This window comes from Miniopterus natalensis, chromosome 15 (genome assembly GCF_054644295.1).
Source record: "Miniopterus natalensis isolate mMinNat1 chromosome 15, mMinNat1.hap1, whole genome shotgun sequence".
Lineage (NCBI taxonomy): Eukaryota > Metazoa > Chordata > Mammalia > Chiroptera > Miniopteridae > Miniopterus > Miniopterus natalensis.
Window position 1 is genome coordinate 42,299,721 of NC_142095.1, and position 19,290 is coordinate 42,319,010.

At 46.0% G+C, this 19,290-nt stretch overlaps 1 protein-coding gene and 1 pseudogene across 1 annotated transcript in view; one reads left to right on the forward strand and one right to left on the reverse strand.

Annotated features, from left to right (window-relative positions):
* FHIT (fragile histidine triad diadenosine triphosphatase) overlaps positions 1–19,290 on the reverse strand; it is a 1,229,373-nt gene that overhangs the window by 452,444 nt on the left and 757,639 nt on the right. The window lies entirely within an intron of this gene.
* LOC148091468 (inositol-3-phosphate synthase 1-like) lies at positions 662–18,744 on the forward strand (annotated as a pseudogene).

Consider the following 19,290-nt stretch of genomic DNA (forward strand, 5'->3'; position numbering starts at 1 on the left):
TCAAATAGGGGCTGCTCTGAATTTCCCAGGCAGCAGTTTAAAGCATCACAGACAACACTGCCTTGAGCTGGGAAAAGGTTTGATGCCATCCGATTTACCTCACAGTCTAAAAACAATTTTCAATTTTTATTGCAAGTTTTGTTAATAAGCTTCTCCCCTCTTTATCGCAGTAACAAAAATCACGCAAAAACTTCTAATATTTGTATTGCGTGGGGATAAACTAGGGACAGCTAAATGTCAGGCAACTGGAGATACATTTTAAAAATACTCTCATCAAGGTCTCATCACCTGAAGCCACTTTCCCCCACACCAGAGTCCAGAAGGATGGGACATTCCGATCATTCTAGAAGTCTGTGACAGACCATCAGAAGAACCTATTTCCGCTCATTTCTAAAACACTAATCACCATGCACGACATCCAAGTTCCACGGCAGCGGGCGTCTCACTGGCCTAGGAGAGCAGCGCAGTGATGGCTGATGGGCTCCAGCCCCCCGCCAGCCTTGACCGCCAGGCTCTGCCTGCGACGTGGTGGGGGAATTCTGAAGCTGATCCGGGGCCTCGTGGACAATCAGAGCGCTTCATCAGAGTTGCCCGTGTGGCAAACTGGCACTAAGTGTTGTGGGTCCTCTCCCAGGATGCGTTGCCGGGCACACGGGACGCGATGTTTGCAGCGGGACAGGGCCACATGGCAGTCGGGGCGCACAGGCCGTGGTCAGTGGTAAGGTGCCGCCTAAGGGCCCAGTGCACCCGCCGTGCTGTCCCCCGGCTGCGGCGACCTCGGAGCTGCAAGATAAAGGCGCCGCAGACGGCGGCGGGCTACAACGCTTCCTCGCCCTCCCCTTGGAGGACAGCAGCCCTGGGGGGCACCTGGAACCACGGCGGGCCTTGCAAGGAAAACAAATCGATCACCATCACCGCTGGGTAAGCCACAAAGGTTGTGAGATCCCCAATCCGTTACAACCGGCCTGCTCCGTTCTCCACGGACACGGAGCAGGGACAGGAGGCGGCCGCGTCCAGGCCCGGGCACTTCTTGGGGACCGCAATGAAGTGAGGAACGCTGGTTGGCCTGGCATCGGAAACACCCACATCGCGGCGGGGAATTTCCACGCGGCGCGGCGGGGATGCTCACGCGCTCACAGCTTCCCTTCGTTTCCATCTCTGCCCGCCGCGCCGCGCACCCTGGCTCGTCCCGCCTCCTTCCTCCCGTCCTTCAGCATGACGTGTTCGGAGCACACTTGATGTATCATAAATATAAATACGATAAGGATCCCTATGAAAAGCAGGAGCTGCCGCTGCTGTGTCCCGGGAACACCCCAGCAGCCTTTAAGTATGCCAGCCACGGGGCGCCTGGGCCAGCCTCTGTTTTGGCAGGTGAGCCGCAGCTGCTGCCCGGCGCCTCCCCAGCGGGTCTGTGCCAGCAGGGTGCCAGCAGGCGAGGCGTCTGTAACGCCGGAACCAGTGACCAGCGCCTCAGGGATCGGGGTTTATGCTTCCACGGGGCTTGACGCGCATCAGCGTGTTCAAACCTTCCCACAGCCTGGGAGATCTCTGCTGTTCCTATTGCCATTTTACAGATGCGACAACTAGGGCGTGAGTTTACATGCTCACCAAAAGCAGCGATCTTTCATCATCATAAGCTAGAAGAGAGGTTCCAGATGAAGCAGGAGAGGTAGTTGAATCTCAGATAAACAAAAACAATTATTAGTATGTGTCACCTATCACATGGATATATATATATCCATGGAGATATATATATATATATATATATATATATATATATATATATAAACAGTCTTCACTGTTTATCTGAAATTCAAATTTAACTGGGACTCTATATTGTTCTTTGTGAAATGTGGCAAGTCTAAAATTTTTATATATTTTTTAATTGATTTCAGGGAGAGGGAGGGAGAGGGAGGTAAAACATCAATGATGAAAGAGAATCATCTATGAGCTGCCTCCCATGTGCCCTCCACTAGGGATCGAGCCTGCAGCCCGGGCATGTGCCCTGACTGGGAATTAAACTGTGACCTCTTGGCTCAGAAGTGGATGCTCAACCACTGAGCCACACCAGCTGGTCTGATTGTACATATATCTATCAAAGAAAGTTAAAGGAGATGCAGGGGTGTAATATCTCTGAATCTAGTCTACTATAAAATAAAATGGAAAAAAAAAAATTCAGTACAAAAAATTCTTCCTTTTTTTTCCTGCCACACAGCCTGTGGCATTTGAGCAGGATCCGGATGTTGATATATCAGTCTTCCAGTTGCCACACTGTATTATTTTTTTTAAATATATTTTTATTGATTTAAGACAGGAAGGGGGCAGAGAGAAAGAGAGAGAGAGCAACATCAATGACGGGAGTCACTGACCAGCTGCCTCCTGCACGCCCCCTGATGGGGATTGAGCCCGCATCCTGGGCATGTGCCCTGACCAGAATCTAACTGGGGTCTCCTAGATCATAGGTCGATGCTCAACCCCGAGCCACACTTGCCTGGCCAGTTATCACATTTTATATCTAAATTGGCAAAAGCCCTACTTGTGAGTCTTTAAAGCTTTCAACTTTATTCAAAGTTGAGGGTGAGATTTGTAAGAAAACACAGAATATTCTTTATTATTATTATTATTACTTCACAACGTGAAGCCTATTTAAACAGCAACATGAATATTCTAGCTCAGGCAGAGAAAGGGCATAATAAACAGGAACCACTGCTCTCTCAGTGTATCCCCTGGAAGTCACTGTCAATCCTAGTCAGTAAAGTGAACCAAAACCCGTGCTTACCACGGCGGGGTAGGCGCCGAGTTTAAAACCTACTGGGGACAAATGATGAAATAGGTCTATGGTGAGATTAATGAAATTTTCAAACCTAAGAAACCTTGGAATAAAGTGCTTCCAGAGACTCATAATAGCAGCATTTTAAACTCTTCGTCTCTCTTCCAGGTTCTGTTTCAAGTAGGGCCATGAGTTATTGCCAAAGGGCTAATAACTCCTCTCGCCCAAGCACAGTATGTCTCCAGCCACCATTCATCAAGACCTTCAAAACAATGTGTTTCTCTTTCTGCTTGTTGTAAATATTAATAAATTAAGATCTTTAAACTGTCTAGAAAGAAGAAAAAACTGTCAAGAGCTTGGGTGCAGATGATGTATTTACATACATTAGAGAAGTATCATTAACAGTAATTAATGGTGCTTTTACATCTCAAAATGCACTGCAATTGACTGTCGATTTGTTCTGGAGGCGTCTGCTATCATAAAATAAAGCTTATTCTAAATGGGTACTTAGCAATTTTTAATAATTTTAAATTCTGATGGGCTACTTAATGCTTTGGCAATAACACAGGGTTTTAGGAAGACAGTTTTAAATTTAGAATTTTTACTGAACTTTATTAAAGTCCATGAGACTGCATTGCTTACATTCTATGTTAATTCAGAATGTTTATAAAGGTCACAAAGGCTACTTGTAAAAAGTTTGTATTTTGGAAAAAGCAAACTCAGTCAGTGAATGACTCTACAACTAAAACATAATTCCACTACTGCCTAAAGGAACTGACATTTAGTAATGTAAACTGTCTTCATGAGAGGTCTTAACATTTTAGAGTTGAGGACGGATCACTGTCATGAAGCAGAACAGACCCAAATGTAGAAAAGAACTTCATCAGCCCCTGATTCTCGTCTGGACTCAGTTCAACCTTGATTAGAACTAGAGTACAGAGCACTTGGCAACTACAGTGGAGGATATTTACATCAACTGAACTTCCAAAGTTAAAATAAGAAAAAATTTCCCCCTAAGTCAATACATTCTGCAATATTTCACTGGTGACTTAAGTCCCATTTTGCTTGAGAAAACTAAGAGCAAAATAGAAAATATATTTGCTTTGAGGGTGTTGAAGTCATGTGGAAGAGAAATTTGAGTTAAAGTAACCCAGCCTTTTCACAAAAAAATAGAAACTGTAAAAACAGATTTGGTCCCAGTCCATATGGCAATGGTTGAGCGTCAACCAAGAGGACATATGCCCGGGTTGCAGGCTGGATCCCCAGTAGGGGGTGTGCTTGAGGCAGCCGATCAATGATGTTTCTCATCGATGTTTCTATCTATCCCTCTCCCTTCTTCTAAAAATCAATAAAAACACATTAAAAGAAAAACAGATTTGGGGGAATAGCGGTATGAGTTCCTATCATTTGTGTGTCTCTTAAATGTGTCTAGTCTGAGAGGTTCCCCAGCAGTTTTTCCTTTCAGTCCACTTTATTTCCACTAAGAACAACTGTTCAGCCCTTTGATGATAGTAGGTCTTCATAACAATTCCTCATAACAGTATAGGTGCAAAATTGAACCGAATTCCTTGCTACCATTCACAGTATGGTGAAGGAGTTTATAAGGCAATAATTCTAAATATAAAAGAAGAAACAAATGTTACATGATTTTATGAATTTAAGGAAATATGTAGGTGGAATACTAAACACACTTGGCATGTTTAAAAATATACTCGGTGCTTATCAGTTCCCAAAGAGAACAGGCTTGTGCTATCATAATAACAAGAAAATCATGGAGAATTGATCAGGTGAATGTTTTCCTTCATCCTAACGACAAAAACAGGGCCTACGTGCTGGATTTCTTTTTTGATTTGGCAAAAAATCTGGTACATGAATCCTGGGAAGGCAAAGCCAGTCAATTTTATTTGTTCTTAAAGAATTTCAAATCAAGAAACCACGCTTCCTTTTTGACATGAATGTTTCCTTCTACCCCATACAACAAAGATGAGAGCATAAAGAGAAATCATTGATATACCGGAGTAACTACATGTACACACGCTGACTTCAAAGAGGCTCTCACCTCAGAGATAACAAGCCGGGGCAGCACTGTGTCTCCAGTAAAGTAGCCACTCAAAAAATTTTAACAACATCTACAGAGAAGTCATATGGAAAATAAAATCAGTGAATTCATCATCCACACACCATTTTGTCATTTGCCCTTTGCTATCTGGTGTTCAGTACTCCCTAATTCCAAAAGACAAGATTTACAGCATGTATTCAGCACCTCATTTGCTTAAAGCAAGACAGTGAGAAAATATACAAGAAGCCCTAAACACTTAAAATCCACTTTTATTGATAGAGGGGGGTACAAGAGCAGGAAGGATTGAATGCCATGCTTGGAGTTTTGCCACTGAGGAAAATCTACTCTAGCATGTGCTGTGTGACACTGATATTTACTTTGAGTACAATTTTATAATGACATCTGCTACAAGTACCATGGATTCATGCATCCTTAAAGTCTTGCAAGTAATACAATAGTAGGGGCAAATGTTTTTATGAGCCACATTGCACTGTTGTTTTGTTCCCAGGGGAAAGAGGTACTTTTTCAAGTATGACACTGCCGATCTATTTCTGGGGAGAGCTGCAGCTGGTGATGATCCTGGACAAAAACTGTGACAGTTTCCTGCTATGGTGATTCCTGGAGCTCATATGCTGGATGTGGCCAGACTCTTAAGGCAATCATGGCCAACCAAAGTATGTAAGGTGGGGCACTGCTGTTTCCATGACATACATACACAGGTTCAGCACACACAGGTGGTGCATAACTGTGACGGTCATCATGAATGATGCCAATAGATATCAACATGTACTGAGATTGCTCTGTGGTATACACTATGCACTGTATCCTCACAGCACCACTGTGAGCTAAAAACCATTAGCAACACTATTTAACAGATGAAAAACATACAGGCACAGTAGTTACCTTACCCAAGATCACTGGGAGTTGAACTCAAACCCACAGGTTTCTTGAACTAATATTGTTCTTACCACAGTGCCAGTCAGGAGTCAGACTGGAGTCGGCCCAGCTCCATCTCTGAATAATCTTGAACAAGTTACTTAAGCTCAGAAAGCCTCAGTTTCTGCATTTGTAATGTGTAGGTTATAGCACTCCCTACCTTACAGGCACCTGAAAAACCATTTGAAACTTGGAAGCAGGGAAACGAGATTACTGGATTCCTTCAGTGTATTGCTCCCATTGCCTGGCTCGGCCTTCTTTTATAGAGCATTTTACAACTGGGATGGGAGACAGTAACTGTGAGCTGGCATGGACCAGCAGGCATTATGCTGTTCTGTATCTAACCCAACACTCTATCAGCCCACATATAGTGATAGATAGATGACAATGATAGATAGATAGATAGATAGATAGATAGATAGATAGATAGATAGATAGATAGATAGATTCAAATGACCATTTTTGGACTAATTTTAACATCTTACTAGGTTCCTCATCAATTAACGAGCTGAAAAAGATCTGTGTTTATTTTATTTTTGCATAGGAGCCATGAACTTGCGTTGCTGAAAATTGTTTTTTTTAAACAACAGATTGTTTTGAGAATTAAGTATGATGTCTATGCTCAGCAGAGGCCTCTTGCATATGAGTCAATAAATGTCATCCATTGTATCGCTGCTACAGTCATGCCAATAACAGTTATCATCACTATAATACCACTTACCATGTTTAATGTTAGGAATCACTTCTGCTTATTCATATTCAAATATTAACGGGGAGGAGTCAATCACTAGTTCTGACAATAGTCCCCAAATTCCACACTGTTACCCATAGCTAAAGCCACTTTAAAGTCTGGCCTTGAGAACGGTCCTCTAGCAAATTACACATGCAGCACAAAAGTGGTCAGCCAAGGGTCTGCTCTCTGTGCACAGAAGGCTGTGCGCCAGTCGGCTCGCCACCACCTCTGCCAAACAGGATTCACGTGATCACGGACAGTTGTTTCCCCTTTAAGTGGTTGCTCTGTGGTTCCATTATGTTCTGTCAAGAAAGTGCTGGTAATTAATTACCAACCAACTAAGCACCAACTCTGCTCGCAGCGGAAGGTTTGGAACCATTTATCTTGCAGGTGGGGAAGGTGGCAGGAGAGGAAGAAACCCACCTTGCCAGGCGCATGAAACGCACTGTCAGTGTAAGTTATAGGGACCGATGGGGACAGACAGAGCTCCTGGGGGCACCAAAGAGACCTCCACTCCCACAGTGGAGGCTCCTGGTGTACTTTAAAAATAAAAAGGAAGAAAAAAACAATGGTCCAAAAAATATGCTCTACTTTTTCAAAAAGACACTTTAATACTAAAAAGTAAAATGCAGAGTAATTAGGACAGTCATAAGATAATGACAAAACTAATTTAAAAAGTAATTCAAAGTGCATGCAGGTGAGTGGTCAGGTGGGGTGAGAGACGGCGTTGTGCATTTCTGCTGGAACACTTCTGTGACTCACTTTTTCCAGATATAATTTCTAAAGTCTAATTGAACGTTTTATGAAAATGCAGCCTAAGGCCCAGGCGTTGAGCCCTCTCCCCTCACCCCTCGGACCCCGAGATCTAGTTTTTCACTGAGTCGTCTGATATCCTGTGCCTCAGAGGCTGGTCTTTCCTGCTTATTTTTTGTTCACTGTAGAGCCATTAGGGGGCTCTTTCTACAGATGCCATGAGACATGCCCACTGCTTTCCAACTTCTTCCATCAGCTCGAGTCGCCCCCACAGCCACAGGGTCTCTTGGTTCCCCAGATTCCAGCCACACATTATTTACCAAAAATTTCAGAGTGCTCTTCATCGCACGAGCGTTCAGAAGACTTCACATTCAAGTGACTTAGCTCATCATTACCTGCAGTTCCTTGAAGACAAGGGCATGTCTTCCAAGGGTAATGAACAATGACAGAGCCCCCGCTGCTCTGGAATCGGTCACGCGGGCACTGCGCGGGCAGATCGGTGAGCGAGCACCACCCGCACTCCTGAGGCATCACCTACGGCAGCAGAGGCAGATGGAAGCTGTTCATTTTTGCAAAGGTATTTGTGAATTTCTCGTTTCAGCAGAGCCTGAAACCTATAGTTTAAAGGCTCGGGACTCCCTGGTATGTCCAAACATCTGTTGATATCTGAGTCCCTCTTTTAGTGGTTTTCAAAAGAGGATCCTGCAGTGTTCTTCAAGATTAAAAGAAAGCAGTTATCTCTCACAGAGACTGGTGGGTACTTAAGGTGTGAGGGTTTAGTTTGCTGGAGCAAGAAACAGGTAGAGGTCAAGGCCAGCCAGAGATCAAGTGACAAAGGCAAAAAGAACCAAAGGTACCAGCCAATCAATAATATACTCGGGCATAGGGCCAGGGGTAGGTACTGACAAGAGCAGAACAAAATGCTCCAGGGTCAAGGGCAGGGGCAGGAGGTGGACACTCCAGGCCTCTCCCGTCAGCCCCTGAGGGAGGCACCAGCTCTGGGAACTCTAGAGAACACTGGAGCCTCCAGGGCAACCTACTTGCCTTAAATGGGCATAACACCCAAGGGAAAAGCACTCCAGCCATCCTGGAAACACACAGGGCTGATCATAGGGCAGAAGGAAAGCAAAGGGCTCATTATTTAACTTTTAATTTGGAATTAATTTCAAACTCATGCACAAGCTCCAAGAAGTAGAATCGTACAAATAGCACCTGGGTACCCCCAGGTTTGCGACTGTTAAAATTCCCCACCTACTTATCACTCGCTTTCTCTCCCCTTACATGCACACTCTTTCCTGTCATTATGTTGAAAATGAGTTGCATTCAGTGTGCATTTCTTAAAAATAAGGATATTCTCTCTTACCACCACAGAGCAGTAACCAACGTCAGTAAATGTAACATTGGTGCAATTATCTACCATCTTCTGTGTCCCAGTTTTGTCAATTAACTCAATGGTGTCCCTTATGGCACCCCCCCCATCCAGTATAAGATTCAGGATAGGATATTATTCAGTGTCCATGTCTCTTTAGTCTCCTTTGATCTGAAACATTCCTTTGTCTGTTTGACTTATTTTTTGTTCCATAATACACCCTCACCTACACGCCCCCCTACCCCCCACACCGACTAGCAGTTCTTTTTAAATAGAGCTCTCTTATTCGGGGTGTCTCTCATATGTCCTGGAGATCAGATCATGGTACGGCTTCCTGGCCCACAGACCCCGCTGGTTGGGTTGTGTTCTCTCTGGACGGCACATCAGGAGGCACGCAGTGTCCGTGTGCCCCTTGCCGATGATTTCAGTTCTGATCACTGCTCAAGACCGTTTCTCCACAGTGTAGTCACTGTTTCTTTCTAAGCAGAGGCTGCTTGATATGCTGACTGCCAAGTATTAGGCAGGAAGAAGATTCAGTTCATTATGTTTTAGTTACTGACAAAGTATGCACATTTATAAAAGCTTACAGTGCGTTCTGTTTGTGTCAAACAATGGCGTGTGGTTTAGGACCTGCACAGAATTGTCCACTGTCCTGGTATCCACAGTCTGGGCTATAGCATGTACTGTGTAACAGCTATGGTGTGTGGGCCACTGGGATTGTGTGTGCTCCTTCAGGGCCTCCCGATGAAACAAAACACAATAACCCACAAACATGCCCTTTCTTAAATGTGGGCAGGGGTGGATTTTCACATTCCAAAGAGAAACTCAGCCTGTTCAAGCCGAGAGAAATTTGAAATCAATGGGTCCAACCCACATGTTTTTATAGTTAAGAAAATTAAGGCCAAGGGAGGAAAAATTGACTTGCCCAAGGTCACATAACACAACAGTTCTTTACAAACTATTATAAAATCAATAAAGGGCCATGGCTGGCATGTTTTAAAATTGAAATATAATAAAAAAGATCGGAGTACTTGACATATAGAATAGGTAAATACTGTTTGGTGAGACTTATTTTAATTACATGTGTTTATCAGTGTGTATGCTCCTCTCTATTGGAAAATGATATAAAATATTGTATCTCTTACTGAAGGTCATGGTCAAAAGCCTTTAAAAACTCCATGAGAACCTAGGTCTCCCAAATGAAAAAGCAGTACTCTACTAGAAAAGTGCTTCTTAAACTTTCATGTGAAAACAAACAAAGGTTGAAATGCAGTTTCTGATTCCATAGGTCTGGGATGGGATGAGAGTCTGCGCTTTGAACAGGCTTGTGGGTGACATCGAAGCCGCTGTGCCAGCTGTGGACCTCTGAGCAGCGTGACGAAAATGCTATGTCTCAGTAAGGCCATAACTGATTGTACGAAGTTAGCATAATGTGCTGACAATCTGAACAGGAACAAGAAAGCTTGGAAATGTTTTATTATCATCTTTCTAATCCTCATTGAAGATATGTTTTTATTGATTTTTGGGGAGACAGGAAGAGAGAGAGAGGGAAAAAAAAAGAAACATTCATGGGTGGCCTCCCGTAAGTGCCCAGACTGGGGATTGAACCTGCCATGTAGGTATGTTCCCTGACCGGGAATCAAACCTGCAAACTTTTGGTGTAAGGGGCGATGCTCCAGCCCACGGAGTCACCTGGCCAGGGCGGAAATGCTTAAATTACTGAAAAATAAACAAATAAACAAAATTTTCCATGGAAAGATCAGCTCAGGTCACAGCAGAGACAATGTACTAATAGTAACAGTCTGAAGAACACTGGCGTTTCCTGGTATTTATGCCACACTGAGACCCAGTGATCAATAATCCCGTAGGCTGGGACAAATTACAGATGAGCAAACAGACTCAAACATCTTATTTTGCCCAAGGTCACACTGCTGGAGAGGAGAGGGATGCGGATTTGAATCCAGCCCATTCCTAAGGTCATGCTTCCATCAGACTCGCTGACTCACACATTATATTTTCACACACATATACACAAGCTTTAGACACCGCATTTACACAAATATACATGCAGGTATGTACATTAGCACCTTCCTTGACGCTGACTCTTACAAACAGTCTACAATGCCAGGAGTTAGGAATCAGCGAGAGGAAACGAATGTGTCAAAATCAAACTCCCGAGAGCGATGCGCCTTCTGCAGCCGCTCAAGCAACACGTCTCCTGGCCGAGTGAAAGGGGTCTCCCAGTGAAAGGGGTCCCCAAGTGAAAGGGGTCTCCCAGTGAAAGGGGTCTCCGAGTGAAAGGGGTCTCCCAGTGAAAGGGCTCTCCCAGTGAAAGGGGTCTCCCAGTGAAAGGGGTCTCCCAGTGAAAGGGGTCTCCGAGTGAAAGGGCTCTCCCAGTGAAAGGGCTCTCCCAGTGAAAGGGCTCTCCCAGTGAAAGGGGTCTCCCAGTGAAAGGGGTCTCCGAGTGAAAGGGCTCTCCCAGTGAAAGGGGTCTCCCAGTGAAAGGGGTCTCCCAGTGAAAGGGGTCTCCGAGTGAAAGGGGCCTCCCAGTGAAAGGGGCCTCCCAGTGAAAGGGCTCTCCCAGTGAAAGGGGTCTCCGAGTGAAAGGGCTCTCCCAGTGAAAGGGCTCTCCCAGTGAAAGGGGCCTCCCAGTGAAAGGTGTCTCCCAGTGAAAGGTATCTCCCAGTGAAAGGGCTCTCCCAGTGAAAGGGGTCTCCCAGTGAAAGGGCTCTCCCAGTGAAAGGGGCCTCCCAGTGAAAGGGCTCTCCCAGTGAAAGGGGCCTCCCAGTGAAAGGGCTCTCCCAGTGAAAAGGGTCTCTTAAAACAGCGCCTTGGCTTGAGGAGGCTGAGCAGAAGGCGCGTGGGAAAGAGCGCAGCCACGAGTGGAGGGCTGCAAACAGATCCCATCTATAATGAGACTGTGTGCAGTATATTTAGTGCAAACCCTGGCACTTTATACAAATAGGCTGTCACGTAAAATGCAAACAACTCTCTTTTGACAAAGTGCTACTCTGTGGGGCTGGGCCGACCGCTCTGTACACCAGAAGCTCTTTCAGTAACAAATGGAAGCGGGGTGTTGAAATCAGGGCGATGGGGGGTGACTGCATAAATCCTCCTGGTTGCGGGGAGGAGGGCAAAGGAGAGCTTTCTGCAATTAATTAGAAAGGAAATCCGAGAGGAGGAGCTTAGATCTTTCTAATCTGGACTCTCTAAAATGGATTTTGAAGTTAAATGGCACAAGATTGCCATATGGCCCCAAAACTTCTCCAAACAAGACGTACGATGTTGCATAAAGGTCTCGCTGAAGTGGCTCTTGACCCAAAATGCGCCCGGGGCGAGCACAGGAACCACGTGGGCTAAGGTACTGGTGGGCTGGCGGTGCCCCCTCGTGTGCTTGGTGGCGCAGCGTCCCCTGCGCACACACTGCCATCCGGCTTCTGCCTCGGGGCACATTCGAAGGAAGCAGGGAGTTTAAAAGGCTCTGCCTTCAGGCAGCCTTATTGAGCCTCAGTACGGTTCTCAGGCGAAATAAAACCTCGCTGCATAAGTGCTGCCGTCCTGCTCTCTTCTCTTGAGGATTTTCACCAAGAGGCCTGATGGGCAACCTATTTTTGATAGATGATTAATAAGAGATACAGGATTTTTTTAGAAATCATACTTGGACTATCAGAGGGCAAATTCATCATCCATAAATCAAAGGGAGCTAAGGGTCTGAGTTGTATCAGAAGCCCTGTCCGACTTCGGTCTGACAGGTAACTCTGGGTTGTCAATGATTAAATAAAAGTCTAAGTTCACACAAGCCTGGGAAAAATAAAACTCAAAGCCCGGAAACTTCAAATACAATAAGAAAAAGTCACACATTTTTCAACTGTCAAAAAGAAATGGAGGGAAGTGTGGTCTGCTGAAACTGATTTCACATGGAGGGTTTCTTTTGTTGTTTGTGTTTTTCAGAACTAGATTCAAATTTTACAATATCCTCCAACAGAGAAGAAAGGTTTGAGAGTAACGCGGCTGATTGTAACTTTAAAAAGACTTTTAAACTGAGACATGACATATATATGGTGTGGCAAAGTACAGATGGCCACCAAAGCTTTAACCGCCCTTCTACTGAGTCTGGAGGGATCAGCGAGTATTTTCACCAGTAGAACTCAGCAGATTTTACTATTCCTGGGTCTTAACAAACTGGTGTTTCCACCAACTGCCCTATAACACTGGCGCTTGCCCTGGCCAAGTAGCTCAGCAGGTTAGAGCCTCTTCCTGATACACCAAGGTTGTGGGTTGGATCCCTGGTCAGGGCACATACAAGAAGCAAGCAATGAATGCGTAAATTAGTGGGACAACAAGTCGATGTGTCTTCTCTCTCTCTCAAAAAATAATAAATAAAAATTAGAAAAAACAAAACACTAGCTCTTAAAGACATGAATCGTTCTAAGTTGAGAAATCTGATTACCCTGAGGCCAACATGAGGCCAGCATGTTGCAAGGAGGCCCAAGGCGGCCATGTAGAGAAGGTGAGAGATGTACAAACAGCTTCCACCATTTGGGCCATCCCAGCCCAAGCTCCAGACATTACTGAACTGAGATAAGCAGCCATCCCTGCAATGAATGCCTCGTATAAATTCCTGACCCACAACGTTGTGGTACAGCAACAATAATTTTTCACCTATTACATGTTGAAGTGGTTCATTGCGCAGCAACAGGTACCCAGAACATACTGCAAAGTGTGATCATCTTAAGCGTACCATTCTGCATTTTTGCAATATGTGCACACATATGTAACCACAACCCGGACTGTGATACACAATCTGGAAGATTCCCTCTGGCCCATCCCAGACACCATCTATAAACTCTCCACCCCAAAACACACACACACGTAACCACAACTCTAGGTGAGTTTGTCAATTCTTAAATTCTACAATACTGGACATCATATAGAATGTCTTCTTCAGAAGCCAGCGTCCCTCTTTCTGCTCCCTGTGAGACGCAGCGATGCTGCTTCACAGGCCAGTAGATGATGTGTTTTCATTACTGTGAGGTAGTCCATTTTATAAGTCTTCTACATTTATCCATCCGGTGGTTCACAGACATTTGGGTTGCTTCTAGTTTGAGGCTTTATAATGAAGCTTTATGAACATTTTTGTGTGGTCTTCTGGGAGACAGATGCACTCATTTCCCCAAGGGCATAAGCCCAGGAGTAGGCTTGCTGGTCACAGGGCTGGGCATATGTTGACTAAAGCAGTAGTTCCCGTTCTGGCTGCTTATGGAGCTGCTCATCAGATTATGCTGTACATGGATTTTTCTCTCCCTACGTCTAGCAGATATTGAGAAATAATCATGCCCAGCATTAAGTTAAGCTATTTATGATTTGTCCTTCCATATTCGACCTTCCCTGACTAACTGCACAATAGTATTGTTCTTAACAATGTCTACTGTCAGGACAATGGCACTGTTCTTGGAAAAATCCTATCAGGCAAAGTCAACCTCTAAAATAGCATTGTAATAAATATGCAGAAATGTCACTTTTTGCATTAGCCCAAAGGTTTTGTATAGCTTAAGGATATGTGCAGTAAGCTAACTATAAAAATAGAAACTTGACAGTGGGGATGTATGTGTGTGTCAAAATAATATTACTCTTTCTGGGAGTGTGGCAGAAAAAATGACACTACATCCACCAGCATGATTTTTATAGATCTGCCTCTTTGCCAGATGTCACCTTTTATAAACTGCTTTATAAAAACATGACAGTGTAAGTGCAATAGTGTGTTTATTGCTTGATAAACTTTAGTAATAAACTTCGGATTTCTTGAAAATTAAAGCCTTAGAGCCTATTCATTAAGCATTTAGGACAAGTGTATAAGCAAAAAATACAAAGTACTAAATGCACAATGTATGCAGATCCGGCTCCTAGCAGCAAGCATTGCTTCTCAGTCAGTGCCGTATGGAAATGTCTGCCAGGGTCCTTGTCATTGAGTAAATGCATTACAGCCACATCTAAAGGATGCCCTTCGCCTTGCCACAGATTTGAGTGAAACCCAGAATCTTACAATCGCCATAGGCTCATTCAAAACAGAGCCACCTTTTTAAAAAGTGTTCTATCGCTCAGCCCAGCATATCTTACATACAGCACAGTGCTTCTGACAACTGTTTTTCTGAAAAGACTTGAAAAGATTTTAAGGAATTTCTTAAAATAATTTCATAGAGGACACTCAACTATATTCATTATGGATGGACCATATATAGCAATGTTTCTTCACAGATATATAGCCTGAGGATTTTTTAAATTATTTGTAGTGCTTGCTAAAAATAGAGATTCTGGAGTCTACGCTTAACTTGTTGAAACAAAATCTCTGAGGTAAGGGGCCCAAGAACTAATATTTCATTAACTAACTCCAAATCATTCTTATTCACAATAAAATGTGTAAACAACAGCTGTACAGGAATCTAATAATAATAAATCTGAGCAGTGTGTCCTAGCAGCATGTCAATATTATGTGAATAATATATATCCTTATGTTCCTAGATTCAATTTGTTACTCAACTTTATATTTAAGAAACATAAATAGCTTGTATCAATTTAAATTCCTTTTTTCCCCTTGCAGGTATGTATGAAGACCCATTAAACAAAGTCTAGTTAAGGACCTTTGAAAATCAATCCCCATAACAAATGCACACATAACGGAACTTCCCCGAGGATTCTTTTATCCCGGCATTTGTAATATTTGTAACTGACAAACGTGAAAAGCATCAACAAAGTGAAACAATCCCTTTATCGAATGGCCTGTTAAAATCCCTCTGTTGCTCCTTTGGCTTTTTATTGCTTACTACTCACAGTGGATACCACCCACATCCAAATTTCTTAGATTCTTCAATAGTTAACTACAACAAAGCTACTGGCATGCAGTTTGTATGGGGTGGAACTTCATAAAATGATGCTCATACAAATATTACAATAATGATATTATTTTTTTATTAACAAATCACTGCACCAATAAGATGACAGAGAAAGTGCCCAAGCTTCCCAGGTGCTGCAGAACCTTAGCTCTGGGAATTCTAGTCCTAGATTCCATTTTGGGCTAGATTCCATTCCATTCCATCTACAAAGCTCAGCACTTGAGACAATACAGCCGAGGACAGAGCAGAACTTAAGGCATAAGATCAAGTAAAGTCTATCCAAGTCCCTCCCCGCTCCTCTGGGCCTTGTCACAATACACACACCTCATCAGGACAACCAAAGCCAGAATTACTGGCATCCTGACCATGGGGTGTGGTGGGGAGCATTAGATTCCCACGCAGCCAACTGTAGTCCAGTTTGACTTCAATACTGTTTAAATGATATTTTAGAAGTTCATTTATTTCCTACTGCTGATGTAACAAGATACTATGAATTTAGTGGCTTAAAATAACACAAATTTATTCTCTTACAGTTCTGGAGATCACAAGTCCGAGGTGAGTTTCACTGGGCTAGACTCAAGATGTAGGCCAGGCTGGTTCCTTCTGGAAGCTCTCAGAGCAAAACCTGTTTCCATGTCGTTTTCAGCTTGTAGTAGCTGCCTGTATTCCTGGGTTTGTGGCCCCTTCCACCATCCTCAACGAGTAGCACTCCAATCTCTGCCTCCGCTGTCATGTCTCCTTAGCCCTGATGCTGAGACTCCTGCCTCCCTCTTACAAAGACCCTGTGATTATTCTGGTCCAGCCCAGATGATCTAGGATAATCCCCCAACCCAAGACCCTTCATGTAATCCCATCTGTGAAGGCCCATCCTTCTGCCACATAAGGCAACAAGGACGGGGTCCAGGAATTAGGATGTGGACATATTTGGGGACCATTATTCAGCCTACCACAATCTCTCCGAGGTTTCTTTTTAAATTAATTCTTTCATTTACTCATGCACTTACTCCCCCCTCCACCCTTCACTTTACAGGAGCTGGTCGGGGATTCCCAACCAGTAAGGCAGGGCAAACTGGTATGCTGAACTGGCATGCTAGAAAGGATGTGCTGACAAGTTCTGATCAATATGTAAAATTGATTTTTGCTGCAACTGAGCATACATCCTGACAAGGTGATGCTTCTCAGGAAAGAAAAAAAAATATTGAGCAGAGTAGGTGATGGAGTACTGTTTAGATTGAGATAACTAGCTGCCAGTAAAAGGGCACAGACGATGCTTAACATCAAAGTGGTATTAGAGAAATGTATCAGATTTTCTGGAATGTGCAGAGTTTGTTTACAGGTTTTCCTTTGTTTGCAGGAATCTGCCTTAGGAGCACAGAAAAGCCCATGACCAGGACAGAAAACTGCCCAGCGCAGACAGCATGGTCTCAGTGAGGCTGAGTGAGGGGATAATCGTGGAAGCTTCCAGAAATGCTGCTGGAAACGGTTCCCCCCAGTAGCGCCTGCCCTGTAATAATCATGACCTGTGTTGGGTGGCTGACTTTTGATCTTCTCGCATCAGAACGGAGCCCTGGTCTGGGGATGGAGTTCCCTTCCTGTAAGCCTACAGGGGACCAGTAGCTGCCTACACGAAACAGGGGTCTGTTAGGAAGGGGAATAAGGGAATCCACCGGGGGGTGCATCCTGGCATCTCCCCAAAATAACAGCCTCTCGGGGCTCTTCGGTACCCCCGTTTAAAGCACTCCATAGGGTCTGCACAGGCTCCACGCCCCTAGTCGCGACGCAGTCCCCAGCCCAGTTCGTGGTCCAGAGCCCCGATGTGGTCTACGGCCCCCGAGGCCCTCGGGACGCAGTACAAGTACCAGAGGACAAGCAGCGGCCGCGAGTACAGCGTCCCCAAGGTGCACTCGCTCCACCTCTGGACTGCCCGGCAGGGACCCTGCCGCGGGTTATGCTCCTTGGCTGGGGCGGCAACAGAGGCTCCGCGCTCAGGGCTGCCTGATGGCCGCGCGTGGGTCACAGGGAGGCCAACTATCACTGGGCCCCGGTGCAGGCAGGCACGGTCAGCCTGGGCTGGACGCTGCGGGCCAGGCGGTGTCTGTGCGCCTTCGCCAGCGCTGCCCGCGGCGTCCCCACACACCGCCTGTTCGACGCGCAGCGAGGCCATGCGGAGCGCTCAGGTGCTGGGCTGGGGCTGCAGGAGCAGCTGGGGCTGCACACGGAGGCCCCGCGCCCAAGGCCCTCTGTCTACGTCTCAGGCTCAGAGGAGCAAACCGGGGCGCGGGTGCCCACGACCTCATCCCCGGCACACGCGACAGCTGAGCAGAGCCGCAGGAGCGTCCAGGACTCCGGTCCTGCGCGGGCTGGACAGTCACTGTGCTGCGGGGGCGAACACAGAGTGCCCTGCTAACCGGCCCAGCAGGCTTTCCGGGCCGCGTGCCGTGGCCGGGCCGGGCCGGAGGTGCCGCCCTCCGCGCTCTTCCCGCGGCCAGCGTCCTGCAGGGCTGCGCCTCCCCAGGCGGCCCCCGCGGGTCACTCTGCTGCCGGCACGCAGCGCCGCGCCTCCGGGGGCGGGGATGACTTCAGTCAGGCCAGACCGAGGTCAAGTCCGTGCTGTGGGCTTCCTTACCAGCTCCATGGCCATCGTCAGCCACCGTGACCTGGGCAACAATGACAGGCCGAACCTGTCGGCCCCGCCGCAGCTGCGCTCCAAGGAGGCGGCCAGGAGCTGGTGGCGGACCACGTGGTGCAGAGCCACCCGGTGCTCTACGTACCCGGCGTGGGGCCCACCACCGCATGGCCATCAAGTATGTGCCGGACACGGGCGACAGCCAGCACACAAAGGATGGAGCTGATGCCGGAGGCACCGATGCTCTGGGGCTTCACATCCCTGAGGGGACCTGCTCTTTCCTCACCGACTTGGACCCGCAGCCGCAGGACTTCCACCCGGTGCTGTCGCTGTTCAGCTTTCTCTTCAAAGCGCCACTGGCTCCACCAGGGAGCCCGTGGTCACGCGCTCTTCCCGCAGCTCAGGCATCTGCACCTAGAGCATCCTCGGGGCCCACGAGGGCGTCCGCAGCACCACCACAGCTTCAGGAACACGAGCGAGTCTGGCCCGTGGCCGCTGCCTGCCACGTGTCTTGCAAGAAAGAACTAGCATCTGCGGCCCTCAACGTCTGAACTGGTGACACCAAAGGGCACTCGCAGTCTGGGGCACCCCCGATGCCCATCAGCTGAGGCGGTGGCCAGACAGCTCCCAGCAACTCCTACCCTCCTTGGCCCTCTGGACCCACCCTTCCGGGCCCAACCCCCAAAGACAATAAAGCCAGCAGCACAATATTTTTTTTTTTTTTAATTTAAAAAAGTGCTCTATAGAATGACAGCTGAGAGCTGAATTTCTCACAGAGGAGGTCTCTCTAACGTGACTATCTATGCAACACCCAGTCCTTATTTTAATTTAAGCCATTTAAAGTAAACCTTTCAAATTCAGTGAAAATCATCCAGCCATTTTCACAGTTTCATGTTGTTTAAATAGAGATGAAAATAATTACAACTTTAAGCTTGCCCATCATTTTAATTTGTTTATCCTCGTATCAAGTTCCAGAAGCCAGCGTGCTCACAAAAGGAAAGGGCTGGAGGTGAGGGGGTTGGAGAGACGGCGGCAGTGTTGCTGTGACTGAGCGCTGGGTAAGAAAATATTTTCAGGATAAAACCTCAAAATAAGATTTAAGTGCCTTAAGTAAACTTGAAAGAGGCAATAACAAGTGACAAAAATGACTAACT